At 39.4% G+C, this 11,299-nt stretch overlaps 1 pseudogene; it reads left to right on the top strand.

Moving 5' to 3' along the window:
* Positions 1-7,087: 7,087 nt before the first annotated feature.
* On the top strand, positions 7,088-8,067 carry LOC130854243 (phospholipid scramblase 4-like; annotated as a pseudogene).
* Positions 8,068-11,299: the final 3,232 nt, after the last annotated feature.

Here is an 11,299-nt window from a genome sequence, read left to right as displayed (position 1 = left end):
GGCGCATGGGCTTTGTTGCTCCGCAGCATGTGGGATCTTCTTGGGGCAGGGATTAAACCCTTGCATTGGCAGGCGGGTTCTCAACCACTGCGCCACCTAGGAAGTCCGGGTCTTTTCCATTTTTATTATTCCTTCAGAAGCTAGTAAAGAGCTATTATAGAGTTAGACTTAATAAGGAAAATGTGAAAAGTATTAGCCCACTCAGTTGCTTTCAGTGTTTTAGTCTTATGTACATAGCTCCATTCATCTGTCACAGTCTCTCAATCCCTCTTGCCCGGCACAAAGTTTAGGAAAGAAGGTAAATAGCCTTATGCCTGGAAAGCCAGACGTAAGCCCAGCTCTGGTTGGGACATTTACTCCCAGATGGAAGAGTGACCAGGGGTGAGACCCAATTTCTGGCCTAAATGTGGTAGAAGCTCCTCACTGCCTTCCCTTTGCGAGAGGTTTTGCTATAGCAAGTGCACATATGATGAAGGGGGTGGGGGGAGGTGAGCGCCAGGGGAGCTCCTTGGAAGCCTGCTATGATTCTGTCATGTTGCATCACCATCACAAAGAGACTGAATCTGAAGTGAAAAATGGCAAAGACTCAAGGAAAATAAGTCATGCAGACTCGGTAATGACCTAATTAAAAAGCTACTCTATCTGCTGCCGTATTCTATTTATAGCAGAAATAGGAGCATTTCTGAAAGGAAATATAAATTATACCAAACCTAAGATTTTAAGGCGGTAGGCTCAGGTTTGCTTATTAAATCATCCCTGTGTTCGTGAGATTGGATATTTTTATTCATACGATTTTTCCATTTTAATGAAATTGTTAGTTCAGTTCTCTTTTCTGCATGAGGTGACATTCATGGGCTGTATTTGCTATTCAGGGATGGCAGAGAGAGAAGGAAAAGGATCCTTTTGTGTAAAACCTTTTGCTAAATGCATATGAACTTCGTACACACACCATTACCCTCAATAGATTTTACTGCTTGTTCTCAGTGCTGGTTTTTCAGGTTATATTGCAGCAGCTATTTTTTTCTCCAGAAATCACCATAAATAAATTTATTATGTTTTACTGAAATCATCACAAAAAACAAACCAATAAGAAAAATAAAATCTTTTAACAAGAAAGATCTAGAGCCTTATACTAAACGTTAAGAGAAAAAAGCAGAATGCATATTGTGTGAGTACTCAGGCCCACATTTCTGAAACCCTGGTATCCATGACCTGGATGGATATACCAGCAAGTGCCTCACTGTTTCAGGAGCAGGGGCAGGGGCAGAATTAATCTTTCATGGAAGACTGCTTTTTTTTTAAATTAATTAATTAATTTTATTGGCTGTGTTGGGTCTTCTTTGCTGCACATGGGCTTTTTCTAGTTGTGGCGAGTGGGGGCTACTCTTCATTGTGGTGCGCAGGCTTTTCATTGCGGTGCCCTCTCTTGTTGCAGAGCACGGGCTCTAGGTGCGTGGGCTTCAGTAGTTGCGGCACATGGGCTCAATAGTTGTGGCTCATGGGCTCTAGAGAGCAGGGTCAATAGTTGTGGCACACAGGCTTAGTTGCTCCACGGCATGTGGGATCTTCCTGGGGCTGGGATGGAACCCGTGTCCCCTGCATTGCCAGGCGGATTCTTACCCACTGTACCACCTAGGAAGTCCCTGCTTTTTAGTTTTAGGGGAAAAAAATCTTTAACAGACCTTTCGGTTCTATAAACAGTGTCCTTCAACCTGAGGATAATTCAGATTTTTTGGAAAGAAAAATGTACACACCCCACCCCACGCCCCAGGGCTGATTTGAAGTGTTTTTCACAGTACTATAAAAACATGCACTGAAAACAATGTTTGAAGCCTTAATCTTTGTGACTCTTGTATAACTCTAAAACCAAAACAAGTGGTGATGTTTAATTTCATTTGTCAACTTGGCTAGGCCACAGTGCCTACCTATTTAGTCAAACTCCAGTCTAAATGTTCTGTGAAAGACTTTTTAAAATGAGATTAATACTTAGATCATTAGACTCTGAATAAGGCAGATTACTCTCCATAATGTGGGTGGGCCTCATCTCATCAGCTGAAGGTTTTAGGACACAAGACTGAGGTCCCCTGAGGAAAAGGGAATTCTGCCTCCAGACAGCCTCTGGACTCAAGCTGCAACATCAACTCTTCCCTGGGTCTCCAACCTGCCACCCCATCCTGCAGATTTTAGATGCCAGCTCCCGTAAGCTCGTGAATTCCGTAAAATTCTCTCTCTCTCTGTTGCTGTCTGTGTGCCTCTCTCTCTTCCTCTCTCTCCACAAAGACACACACAGATACACACACATCCTCCCTCTCTCTCTCTCTCTTTCTCTTCACACACACACACACACACACACACACATCCTATTGGTTCTGTTTCTCTGGAGAACCCCAACTAATATACAGATCCTCCACAAGTTAAATACTCCCAAACGACAAAACCAATGAAATTGAAATGAACAACTCTAACATAATGTGACAGATGTTGTCTGTTTGGTAGTCTCTGATTTGGGGTTTCATGGTGGAAATATGTCTTCTCAGGATTATTATTATTAATTTTTCATCTGTTTTTATATTTGACTTTAAAAACATTAAGGCCAAGAAAGGTTGCTTATATAAATGCATTGTAGGAAACAATATAAATAACTTTAAGCTTTTATTTTTGCAAATCCTAGAACATTAGACCTTATATTTAATTAAAATTTTAACAATAAGCATGCTACAAATAATAATTCTATAAGGCTGTTTAATTCATTGGAGGGTAAGATAAAACCTCTCCAGAAAGTAGACATAGAGGCAACCTGCCTCAACATAATAAAGGCCATATATGCCAAACCCACAGCTAATATCATATTCAACAGTGAAAAGATGAAAGCATTTCCTCTACGATCATAAACAAGACAAGGATGTCCACTCTTGCCACTTTTATGGAATATAGATTTGGGAGTCCTGGCCACAGCAATCAGAGAAGAAAATAAATAAATAAATAAAGGAATCCAAATTGGAAAAGAAGTAAAACTGTCACTATTTGCAGATGACATGATACTATACATAGAAAATACTAAGGATGCTACCAGAAATCTGCTAGAGCTCATCAATGAATTTGGTAAAATTGCAGGATACAAAATTAATACACAGAAATCTGTTGTGTTTCTATATAACAATGAAAGATCAGAAAGAGAAATTAAAGAAACAATCCTATTCAGCATTTCATCAAAAAGAATAAAATACCTAGGAATAAACCTACTTAAGGAGGCAAAAGACCTGTACTCTGAAAACTATATGCTGCTGATGAAAGAAACTGAAGATAACAGAAACAGATAGAAAGATATACCATGTTCTTGGATTGGAAGAATCAATATTGCCAAAATGACGGTACTACCCAAGGCAATCTATAGATTCAATGTAATCCCTATCAAATTACTGATGACATTTTTCTGAGAAATAGAATAAAAAAATCTTAAAATTCGTTTGGAGACCCAAAAGACCCAGAGTAGCCAAAGCAATCTTGAGAAAGAAAGAAAAACGGAGCTGGAGGAATCAAGCTCCCTGACTTCAGACTATACTACAAAGCTACAGTCATCAAAAGAGAATGATCTGGGGGGGAGGGGAAGCTGGGATGAAGTGAGAAAGTAGCATTGACATATATACACTACCAAATATAAAATAGATGGCTAGTGGGAAGCTGCTGCATGACATGGAGATTAACTCGATGCTTAGTGATGACCTAGAGGGGTGGGATAGGGATGGTGGCAGGGATGCTCAAGAGGGAGGGGTATGGGGATATATGTATAAATACAGCTGATCCAGTTTGTTGTACAGCAGAAACTGGCAGAAGAGTGTAAAGCAATTATGCTGTAATAAAGATCTGAAAAAAAAGTATGGTACTGGCACAAAAACAGAAATATTGATCAATGGAACAGGATAGAAAGTCCAGAGATAAACCCATGCACCTATAGTGACCTAATCTATGACAAAGGAGGCAAGAATATACCATGGAGGAAAGACAGTCTCTTCAATAAATGGTGCTGGGATAACCAGACAGCTACATGTAAAAAATGAAATTAAAACATTCTTTAACACCATACACAAAAATATACTCAAAATGGATTAAAGACCTAAATATAAGACTGGATACTATAAAACTCTTAGAGGAAAACATAGGCAGAACACTCCTTGACATAAATTGCAGCAATATCTTTTTCAATCCATCTCTTAGAGTGATGGGAATAAAAGCAAAAACAAACAAATGGGACCTAATTAAATTCAAAAGCTTTTGCACAGCAAAGGAAAACCATAAACAAAACAAAAAGACAACCCACAGAATGGGAGAAAATATTTGCAAATGATGCAACCGACAAGGGATTAATCTTCAAAATTTATAAACAGCTCATGTGGCTCAATATTAAAAAAACAAACAATCCAATCAAAAAATGGGCATTTCTCCAAAGAAGACATACAGATGGCCAAGAGGCACATGAAAAGATGCTCAACATCGCTCATTATTAGAGAAATGCAAATCAAAACTATCAATACAATGAGATATCACCTCACATCAGTCAGAATGGCCATTATCAAAAAATCTACAAACAGTAAATTCTGGAGAAGGTGTAGAGAAACGGGAACCCTCCTACTCTTTTGGTGGGAATGTGAATTGGTGCAGCCACTATGGAGAACAGTACGGAGGTTCCTTAAAAAAATGAAAATATTGCTAACATATGATCCAGCAATCCCACTCCTGGGCATATAACTGGAGGAAAACATGATTCAAAAGGATACATGCACCTCAGTGTTCACTGCAGCACTGTTTACAATAGCCAAGACATCAAGCAATCTAAATGTCCACAGACAGATGACTAGATGAAGAAGATGTGGTACATATATATAATGGAATATTACTCAGCCATTAAAAAGAAAAAATAATGCCATTTGCAGCAACATGGATGGACCTGGAGATTATCATACTAAGTAAAATAAATCAGACAAAGACAAATATCATACGATACCACTTATATGCAGAATCTAAAAAATATGATACAAATGAACTTACTTACAAAACAGAAACAGACGAGGTGGGGAAGAAGGCAGGGGAGGGATAGATTGGGAGTCTGGGATTGACACATATACACTGCTATATTTAAAAGGCATAACCAACAAGGACCTACTGTATAACACAGGGAACTCTGCTCAATATTACGTAACAATCTAAGTGGGAAAAGAATTTGAAAAAGAATAGATACATGTATATATATAACTGAACCACTTTGCTGTGCATCTGAAACTGTCACAGCATTGTTAATCAACTATACTGCCATATAAAATAAAAAGTTAAAAAAAGAATCTAAGTGTAAAAAAAAGAATTTGAAAAAGAATAGATACAGGTACATGTAAAAAATTAATTAATTAAAAATAATTCTGTAAAGCAGTTTAATTCATTGGAGGGTGAGATTAGAGGTACAGTATTACTTAAATCTACATTAAGTGTTATCTAATTCAATGATTGCTGGAACTGGGAAAAAAATATTCTTCATTGCAAATAAACTGCTTTAGTTGGTGCATATAAATACCGGATACTCAATGCAACCACTCACTCTTCAATATGAATATGGTTCTCACTGCCAGGAAGCAGGATCTTTGTAAGCAGCATGCCTGGCTCATCACATGTGCAAGCCGATTCTATTCTTCTAGCACTCTCTTCAAGCTGTTACGAATCCTTCATTCGTGCAGTGTGCCATGATAGCATATGGCTTCAGTTCACAAACTTTACAAGAGCAAATGCAAGAACTAAACATTCTTGCCAGTCCTCATTTACAGTCTACTCCACCAGATCATCCAGAATATACTTTCATTTTTTAAAATTATCATTGAGAGGAAAGTACAATATATTTAAAACATCCTATCTCTTCATATGTAAAGAGCTCTTAAATATTAGTAAAGAAAGATAAGTAAGCTTATTGACAAATAGAGAAAGAACATGAATAGATAGGTCACAAGACATGAAATTAAAATGGCATGTAAACAAATGAAAAGCCTTCTGCTTAAGCATGGCAAATTAAACATACACATTTCTCTTTGCTCCCTCCTATCCTCTGCTAAAATTGTAATGAAAACGCGTAACTCCACCGGGAAAGGAATGAGTGCAGATGAGTAACACGGATGTCGTTCTGGAAACTGGGAAGCAGGTGGATGAGTGGCTCTTGATTTAGCAGTCAGAATGGGACCTGAGATCACAGAGTAGGGAGTAAGGATGGCACAGAAGCAAGAAGAAGCAAACCTGTTCACACCGCAATCCCCCAAGGGCACAGGGACTGGAGCTTCAGGCACCTCTGAAAACAGGGGCATGGGGCAAGACCAAATATAGGAAGACCTGTTGGAAGTGATAAAAAGGAGTGGTTATACTTTGGATCCTCTTTCCTTTGCTGCATTGCTAAGCAACTGCCCCCATCCTGTCCCAGCAGAAAGCCAGAGGTTGACTCTCTCCTTCTGAATGTGGAAGCACGAGGTACAACTAAACATCCGCATACTGAGAGGCGACTCCCCTCATCCCAGTTTTTTTCCCCCATCTTGTGTTCGGAGTGTTAGTAGGCAGAGATTGGAGGGGCTTTCTCTGGGGAAAATAATGAGTCCAAGAGAAAAGACCTACAGCTAATGGCCTTTTGGGGTTTTCCTACAAAGCCTTTCCCACCTGATCACCCTACAGGGAAGCCAGAAAGTGAAAAATTCCCATCCATGCACACAAAACTTCCAACCAAAGATCTTAAGGTCTCACTTTTAAATATGAATAAACAGTTAAGAATTTTCAGTTATCTCAGAAATACCTACCCGAGGAGTTATTTCCACACTGGAAGTCCATGGACAGCCACGTTGATATTACATACTAAGATGGTGGATGGCCCGGGACCACACCCCCGACCCACGACCCCTCCCCTGCGGGGCTCTATTTCGTTTTTCACTTCAAAGTCCTCCTCTTCCTTCTCCCTTTCCCCGCCCCGCCCCTTTCTCTTCCTTCCGGGGATAAAATCTGACCCCCTCCAGGTGTCCGGGACGCCCAGCGGACCGCGGGCCGGGCGGATTAATTGAAATTCTTCTAAATGTCAGTCCCCACAGCTCCTGAGCAACCTGCAGATGAAATGAAGAATCAGATGAAATCACCTGATCCAAGGCCTGGTGCCCCCCTGAGTACAATTCCCATTTTGTACCAGGGCCCCCTGGACCAGCTGTCCCTCTACCTGCAGGCTACCCAGGAGGCTTGCCTGTGGGATACTACAGTCCACATCAGCCCAGTACTTTCCCCCTGTACCTGCAGACTGGTGGTAGCTATCCTATCCAGTACCAGCCTGCACCACAGCATTCTGCTCCAGTAGTATGGATGCCAGTGCCAACTGTTATGCCAGACTGTCCTCCAGGTCTGGAATATTTAGCCCAGTTGGACAACATACATTGTCTTCAACATTTTGAACCCCTGGAAATGATAACAGGTTTTGAAACTAATAATAGATACGATATTAAAAACAACCTGGGCCAGATGGTTTACTTTGTGACTGAAGACACGGACGACTACACCAGGAATGCTTATCGGACACTGAGGCCTTTCATGCCCCGGGTCACTGACTCTATGGGCCAAGAAATTATGACAACGCAGAGACCTTTCAGATGCACCTGCTGCTGCTTCTGTTGCCCCTCCGCCAGGCAAGAGCTGGAGGTGCAGTGTCCTCCTGCTGTCACCATTGGCTTTGTTGCTGAACACTGGGAGCTGTGCAGGGCGGTGTACAGCATCCAAAATGAGAAGAAAGAAGACAAGGTGGGCGTGCTTGGGCTGTGCTCAACCTACGGCTGTGGTTCGGATTCTGTTTTTGAGGTCTTATCCATTGATGGTGTATCCAGGATTGGCAGTATTATTCGGAAGTGGAATGGTGTGTTATCAGCAACGAGTGATGCTGACCGCTTGGAAATTCACTTCCCATTAGACATGGATGTGACAATGAAAGCCATGATTTTTGGAGCTTGCTTCCTCATTGACTTCATGTATTTTGAAAGCTCTCCACCACAACGTTCATCCACTCATAACTGATGGATACCGCAGATCAGCAATTATGATTAATAAAAAAAATTTAGAAAAGTTGGTTGGGCTTACAGCCAACCCTCAAGTATTCACAAATATGTGTGTCTGCTCTTGCAGATGATTGTTATTGGGTATTAGCTTTGACAGGTAGGCTGAGAGTATAAGTGCAAGAACACATCTAAACATGTGTTTCAACTGAGTGTCTGTCTACTGTCTACTTGGTAGACTGGGAGTTTACCCTGAACAAGCTGTGACTCATTAACCGAGTAAACATATATATAGTGAATCTGAAAACACTTAACATGAGATAAGGGAAAATGAATCCCAAAGCTCTCACATTAATTGATAGTAAAACGGTGGGCTTTTTAGAGCAATCTTTGTTGAGATAGAGTGGTATAGCTTCTATCTCTAACACTCTCCTCTCCATCAACATGTCCAGTTACTGAAGACAAATTTGATTCCAGGTGAAAAGAATGATACTCTTCATTGTTAAAAACAAAAAGGAAGGCAGATAGAAATACTGCATTTTATTGCACAAGGAACATTTTACTTGTGCAAATGTATCAGAACCTCATTTTGCAAACTTTATAAAAGTTTCAATGGAAATTTTTATTTTATTACAAAATAAAACATGTTTTTCATATCATAAGGTTAGATTTTCTATGCCTCATTGACTAGCATGCACGATCAGGAGCTGCCTCTATATGAAGATAGGGTCAGACTCCCAAGGCCACAACCAGTCTGGATCTCTGGGCAATTTAGAGACATCAGTGCGCTTATGAGAAGCTTGCATTTAATACATTTAACCTCTCTCTTGGTTGCAGATGCCGTACGTGTAAGATAGGTTTGGTCATATCTCTAGGATTGCCTGTTGAATCTTTGTATCTCATTTGATATGACACAGAGGAGATGTTTTTTTTTTCTTACAAGAAGATCCCGGATTCGAACTGTGCTGTTCGAATGGCAAGAGGTGGAGTTTCGTTTTTAAATTTTGAAATGTGATATTCTGTGTAGTACTTTGTAAAAGCAAAAACTGCAAATGCAGACACTGCTTAATATTGCTTTGCTGTTTTTTATTTAAATGATAGATAAATCTGCATCTATGCAAAGAAAGTGATAAAACACAGCAAACATGCTATTTCTCTGGGACCTATAGCTTATCAGTAAGGATTATTTGGATCAACATCGTGAAAGTATACATTGCACTTGTTTGTATTAACTAGCTAAAAGCACAGTGTGTTAGTGAATACACTCTGATAAATCAGCTTGCCTCTACTGCACTTTAGCTTCCTATCTGGACGTGAACTGTGTTCTTTCAACACAGCCAGTAGGTAGAACGGAATGTATTCTTCCGCTGCTCCTTATTAAGAGAAGAAAGCCTGAGTGTTCTTAGGTATGAGATGAAGACCTTCACCCACATTTCCTCTTAAATTATATTTATCTTTTCATGGTAAATATTGTTTTACCCAGTTTCTCGTAATGTTCATTTTATATGCTACTGCTATCTTTCTAAAAAAATGTAAAAACTGCTGCTTTCTAAAATAATAATTACCTTATATTTGAAAAGGCAATTGTAGCCTAAGCAAACAGATATATTATTTCTTATAATGATGTCTGACACTTGATATAGCAAATCAGACAATAGTATTCAGAAAGTTTACTATATAAACTTTTCATTTTTACTTGCCTACATCCCTACATTCTAAGACCTGATTCTAAGAAAAAGTTATTTTTAGCATAACATTTAAAATTTCTATTTAAAATTTTTGTGATATTAACATCTCTTACAATTTCTTTCTTTAAAAATAATACTGTTTCTTATATTTTTATACTACAGTTTATAATTTTTATATTTCTTAATGATATTTCATTGTGTAAACTGATCAGATTAAGAAAACAAGCTGTTCTCTAAAATGTGTGTTTTCATGTTTCATCATACTGTTTTTGGCTTCTAAATAAATATAATATGGTTTATAGTAGAAAAAAAGAATGTGGATGAAACAGAGACATTTGCAAACAGTGCACGGTCTCAAAAATTTAAATCTCAGGGACACTTTCACAGCAAGCTATAGGATGATGTTCCTCACCAAAACAAATTAGAATGTATATAAAGAGGAAGATGCAGTATTGAGAAAAGAGAGAATCCAAGAGGAGGGAAAGGAAAGGAATTCCTAGGTTTTCCTGGTGAAGAGACTACTAGAGGAACACAATCAGCAGCCTAGAGAAAACAGACCAAATTGGAGCAAGAGGACAGAGGGCTCTAGAAAAGATGTCTTGTGGGGGTGGGCCATCATCTTATTTGAACATGTTGGAGAAGATTATTAAAAATTCTGTCAAAGATCTTGAAGATGAAAGATGCATACAAAACTAAGCAAACAAAATCTGAGGCAATTAATAACTCCAGGAAAAATACACAGCACAAGGAAATGGATCATGGTACACAACATGACTTAATTGTGAATAAAACTTACATGAACATAATAATAAAATAATCTATATTGATGTAACCAAAAAAGACAGAAGGAAATGTGTGATGAAGTGTAGGGCTGAAGAAACAATGTAGGGGGTCTAACTGCCCAACTTCTGTAGTGGAACATCAACTCGTAATAAGTCACACTGGAAAATAAGGCATTAGTATTATGACACATTAGTTAGAAATATAAAGCAGAGGAGAATAGGATAGGAGTTAACAGGCAACCGTTGTTTTTCATTACAAGCCTGGTTACAACATTGCAGCTTTTAAGCCATATATTATTATGAATTATCAATCCTTGCCCCTTGGGTTTCATGCCCTTGTGTAAGCTCCTCCCACACTGAATAGGGTGGTATAAGTAATAGGATATCGTGGAAATGACAAAGCATGACTTCAGAGACTTGATCATGAAGATAATGTTGCATCTGTCCTGCTTTCTCTCATGGGATAGCTGCTCTGGAAGAAGCCAGCTGCATGCTATCAGGACACGTGAGCGGCCCTGTGGAGAGGTCTGTGTGCTGACTGTCAGCCCTGCTACCCATGCGAGGAGCCGCTTGGAAGCAGCTCCACCACCACCAGTCAAGCCTTCAGATGCCTGCAGCCCCTGTCCACATTCTGGCTTCAACCTCACGAGAGACCCCAAGCCAGAAACACCCATCTAAGCTGCTCCTGAATTCCTGAAGCATGGAACCTGTGAAATAATAAACCTTTTTTAGCCACTAAGTTTTGGGGAAATTTTGTTGCACAGAAACAGATAGCTACTGTAAG

This window comes from Hippopotamus amphibius, chromosome 5 (assembly GCF_030028045.1).
Source record: "Hippopotamus amphibius kiboko isolate mHipAmp2 chromosome 5, mHipAmp2.hap2, whole genome shotgun sequence".
Classification (NCBI taxonomy): domain Eukaryota; kingdom Metazoa; phylum Chordata; class Mammalia; order Artiodactyla; family Hippopotamidae; genus Hippopotamus; species Hippopotamus amphibius.
The sequence above is the reverse complement of the archived record's forward strand: the minus strand, read 5'-3'. Positions and strand labels throughout refer to the sequence as shown.